Here is a 5,828-nt window from a genome sequence, read left to right on the forward strand (position 1 = left end):
ATGTCGAGTATGCAGTGATATATTAAAACTGTAGTTATAAAACCAGGAGTGGGAGCGTAATTATATGCGGGACAACATTATATAACAAAAGTGGGAGCATAGTTGTAATGTTCCAAAATAGGAAAAATAGTGATATGTAAGCAAATAACAATTTTTACCACAAAAATTTCAAAGCAATTAGAAAATTCCCATAATTATCAGAAATATGGAAGCACTGAGCCATTTTATTATAAACTGGTGTAAGAGTACAAACTATGGAAGGAATGCACCTAGGCTTGTCTCAAAGGCAAGTGGAGCAAAGCCCAGATGAAGCAATGAAAACTCAGAGCTACAATCAACTGACCAACTACTGCACTACACAGTCCCCAGCAATTTTGCAATGTCTACTGCAAAAATATCGCTGAAAACCCCACCTCAGGTGCTCAGAAAATTCAACAAATTTATATCTAGGCTCCTCAAGCAAAACCTACATAAACCCATAAGTGGTTTGGCCTGATTTTGACATCCAAAAATTGACCCCCAAAAGGCACTGCATAGTCCCCAACAATTATGCATTGTCCACTGCAAAGATGTGGCTGAAAACCCCACCTCCGGTGCTCATAAAATTCTACAAAAATATTTTTGAGGTCTTTGTCAAAAACTCAGAAAAATCCAAAAATGCTTTGGCCTAGTTTTGACCTTCCAAAATTGACCCCCAAAAGGCCTACACTTTCCAATAGATGTTGAAGCACGCTGTTTGTTAAACTAGCAACAAATCCTCCCGTAAACTCTAGAAATGTAACAATCAACTCCACCAATACTTCTCTTATTTCTTTGAGCAAGCAATAGCCCCAATGTTGAAACTCTATCTCCCACATATGCCTAGTTTCTCTCTTCTGCGCTAGCCACAAAGTTTGCAAAATCACTCCTGAATATTGTTGCAACTTTCAGCCCTCAAAATCACCCAATAGCTAACAAATATATTAAGCCTTCTTCTCCTAATTTCTCTCGGCAGTAGCCCTATGGAAGAATGATACAATGGCCACACTAAATCCACTACTACATCCTCCAGAAATACGCACTATTGGGGTGAACTGAATACAAATGCCGGAAATATCTCTACAAATCTCCTTCGGATGATAATGGATGAACCTCTCTAGGGTGGCACTTGAAGTCCCCTGAAGAAAGGGTGAGTTCTCCACTTGGAAAACTCTTGCTAAATAACAAGTGACCTAGCTAAACAACTTGAACGATAAAATAAAATTCGATAAGCCAAGAATGCCAAATGAAGTGTGCTGTCTTCCTTTTATAACTTTTGTGGAGCCTTTATTCCTGCCTTTTCTTCCCTCCCATGCATTTCAAATCATTGGCTTAGGGAGTGTGTAATTACTATGTGGGTGGTCCCCACATATCATTAACAAACAAAAATTAAATTAAATTAACTTGCCTATGACTTTTAAGTCTTCTATAAAAAATCAAATGGACCTTGTCTTCACCAAAATTGGCCCCCAAAATGTAGAAATAAATCCAGTTCCAAAATAATTTAGGAAGGCACATTACAATAGTATGCAGAGATGGAGTATGTATTATATATGATGGGTATGCACAATGTATGTAGAGATGGCGATATTAACATGTGAAGAAACTGGTGTGCAAGATTATGGTATGGCAGTTCTAGTATATGTACCCTGTTGTCGATGCCAAATTCTAGTATATATATATGGAGTATTGTGTGGAGTGGTATTTTTACCAACGCATGGTGCTATGGAAGGAGACAACCGATTTGCAGGATTAAATGTAAACCAACCAACGAACCGGGAGGTAACGTAATGGACAACATTCAGTATGTAATGGACAACATTCAACGTGGACAATATTATACCATTCAATGGAGATGTAATAACATTCAACAACACATGGGAGGAGGTGAGGACCGGTATGGCAGTATTCAACACAATACAATGGCGTGTAACGGTGGCTTTCATTAACCAAGAAACACAGGTGTGGGGGGGTGTATATGATACAATGTAAATACCACAGTGTTTAATCAAGGCCACAATGGGTGGTATGGTAGTGGGATGGAGAAGAGATGGGTTTACCACAGATTCCGTTGTGCCAACATATCACAGACGCGCTAATGCGATACCAATAATAGCACAGTTATAGTAACGATAATTGGCTCATAGTTATAAAAATTCAACATACCACGCACAGTCATGTTATTCGCGCACATGGAAGATTTGATGTGTATGGAGGAGGCTCACCACACCAAAACACCTTCAGGCAACATCAAAGAATAAGACCCCTTCAATTCCAAACGCAGAGCGTACTCCATCTAACACCACACTTTAGGGAATAATAGATTGTAAATTATATGCATGGATTTGACAGATTGCAGAAAAAAGGATAGAAGGGAGTTACAAGGGCAGAAAGGGAAACCAAAAATGGAGTTGGCTCTGATACCATGTCAGGCTAGGAGGTAACTCTTCAAACGAATTGTTTTTTTGCATTAAGGTTGATCATAGATATATACATGGAGGGAGAGACTCTTGGGCTTCATCTCTGAGTGTCTCCTCATATTCCAGCTCTCTTTATTTTCTATTTACACTATTTTACACATATTAACCCAATCCCGATGATTAGATGTCAACAAGAAGATTTACATGTAGCGACTATATACCTTACTTGTGATTGCGGAGTTGTCACACTACTCAGATTTTGCTGAGCACAACAAAGTTTTGAGGACGACTCTCCGTGCACATAATCTTTCTACAGTTGGCCACCCTTGAGCCCTCAGTCAACTACCACTGCAAGAGAATCTTTTGTCTCACCGCACTTTCATTTCAAAGGAATGAATAATGCTTCACATCCCCCTGTTCATCCATTAAATAGAACAAACAATTCCAAAAATGGAAAGGGATTGGAAAGAGATCTACAAGCACACAATCCATGTGTCAATATGCCATCTTTTATTTCTTTGTTTTAAGTTTTTACTTAATTCAATATTTTTCTTAATTTAACTTTTTCTTAATTTATTCTTTTTAACTTTTTGTTAACTTTACTTATTCTTACTATTTTTGTAGTTTACTCTTATATATATTTATTTAGAACTTCAATTTATTATTTATTATTATTATATTTTCTTCATTATTTAAATTCTTTATTTATTATTATTATCTTTTCTTTATTATTTATTATTTATTTACTTATATATTAATATCATTTTATTTATTTATTTATTATTATTATTATGGGGCATTACGTACTCCTCCTTTTTAAGGAACTACGTCCCAAAGTTAAGTTGAATCATTTAACTTTTTTATTTTATTTTAGTTAGTTATTTATTATTTCACGTTTTCCTTACACCTTATGTTGAACTAGTATACCAGAAGGCATCGAAAGTTTACACATCACCGAGGAAATCCCAAGGAATCTCAAGTCCTTTTTCTTAACTTTCGGAACTAGGCATCAAGCCTCATCGGTCTATACCATAGCCCAAGACTGGCCCAAAGGCTCGCGCCATGGCTTAGACCTCATCTACCCCAAAGTAGACATCTAGTCCTAGTACTCAATGACTTTGGGCATCTTGCGATGCTGGCCCACTTCCTCTAGACTCACTAAGGTGCATAACCCCATGCATCAAAGTCCTCACGCCCCCTTAGGACTTTGGTATCCCAATTCAATATCAAGTACTCAACCTCCTCAATATGGTCCCATAGCCCTTCAAGAGCTATACAAGACAAAAGAACCACACACATATGTAGTATTGATTGAGTCTATCCCCAGCTCATATGGTGTTACATATTCTCCCTCGTAGGTATGAGCTCCCACAATATCATCAAATAAACTGGCTCTTTCTGCCCATTTATAAACTTCCTATCAATCACTGCATCTCAACATGCAACCAATGCATTAGTTATAATCATAACATCATAGAAAATTATACATATGCCACATCATGCACACCGTATTCATCATGAATATCCAACATTATTATAATAACAAAAGAAATAAATAAGCACCACATATGCATCATTAGTCTCTCATTAGAACTATGTCCAATTACCACATACCATCACATCATGAAACATCATCACAACTTTATACTTCAAAATTCCTATGTTGATATAACAATTAACTGAAACCATAACTGAAATTATACCATATGATTTAGATGTATCAATAAAATTTGAACAATAAAACATGATTTAGACCTTTCACAAAAATATCTATCTAAGTGAAGTTATGCAATCCTATCTAATTCATCACAAATTAATAAAAAGAATAAAGAAAGTCAAATTAGAACAAAATCAATAAACTAACCTAAATAACCACCGCCAATCATCTCATATAGTTTAATCATTCATATCAACGATAAATTTAAATTTCCATTTCATAAATCAAATCATTATCTCTAAATGTCATTATGAAAGAAGTAGTTTAAATGTGTGCACATGTCCGATCTTTGGTGACCCTTCCAAGCTCCGATAACGTCTGCCTTCTACTTTCATCGAGCTTCGTTTCCGTTTCATGAAGCACGTCATGTTAAGCACCACCACCTTATCATTTTTTCAATTATTCATTCATATATATATATATATAAATCATCTTACTCTTCGATTTTTCGGGTTATAGATTATCTCATGTAACATAAAAGGTCTTTGATTGTCTGGCTTTTTAAATTAGTTTCCTTTATCCTCAAACAGAACCTTCCACATGAAGTTAATCTAAATAGGTTTTAACACGAGATTCATGTTAAAAAGTCAAAATTAAACTATATAGGTTTTAACACGATATTCATTTTGTAAAGTCAAGAAATAAAGCCAAGAAACGCATGTTCTAAACACTATGGAATCTCTCAATCTCTTTTTCACTTCGAATATCAAATAGGTGAATAACCTTCTTCCAGGCGCTTTACATGCCCTACTGAAACCACTAGATTGTATTTAAGCTTTTTAGTGATAACATACACCTTGATAATTACTTTCAATGAAATTTTACATTTACACATGTGCATACATGGTCTCTAATTTAGTTTTTTTTTTTTTTTGTATTTTTCAAATGCTACTATGAAATCATTTTAAAATTTTATTTATATAAAATATATTTTTTGTTTTATTAGTTAAATATAATCATATAAATTTTATATTCATCAATTTCTTAATATTTTTTTTATTATATCATTTTATTATCTATTAATTATATTAAATTGAATTCAAATAAATAATATATAGAAAAATAACTTAATCAAACAATAATAAACAAAAAACATACTAATAAACAAAGTATTAATAACATAACCATCCATTCCAAAAGATAGCAAAATTTATAGTGAGAAACAACTTAATAATTCAAGAGGAAAATTGCAAGAGACATGACCTACAAAACTATCATGTTGATGGTTTGTGGTAGGAAGTGAGGTAGATATTTGAGCTAATTCTATATTCATGAAAAATGATTTATAAGTTGAATTCTTCTGGAATTGGGATTTTTTGAACTTTTAGGTAGTTGACAAAGACAAGAACAACCTCTAGCTTAATAAATAGAGTGTAAGAAATTTCCAAAAAATTAACAAATTTCATGCAATCTTTGAAATCATTTCTAGTTGAGATTTTCAACTTAAATAATTGTCTCATTGTTGAATAGAGAAGAAATAGGAAAATATACGTCTAGCATCTACTATAATACATCACAATTCTTCAAATCATTCTAGTTAATTTAAATCTTTGGAGAGTTGAGATGTCTAATGTACATAAAGAATGGATTCCAAATGGAGAAAAAGAAGTACATAAATATCATATCTCTCATCATTTGGGTGTGGCTGTACTAGATTTTAGGACATATAATTG

The sequence above is a fragment of the Pinus tabuliformis genome, chromosome 1_2, assembly GCF_031772625.1.
Source record: "Pinus tabuliformis cultivar Carrire ecotype Pingquan chromosome 1_2, CPIR1, whole genome shotgun sequence".
Taxonomy (NCBI): Eukaryota; Viridiplantae; Streptophyta; class Pinopsida; order Pinales; family Pinaceae; genus Pinus; species Pinus tabuliformis.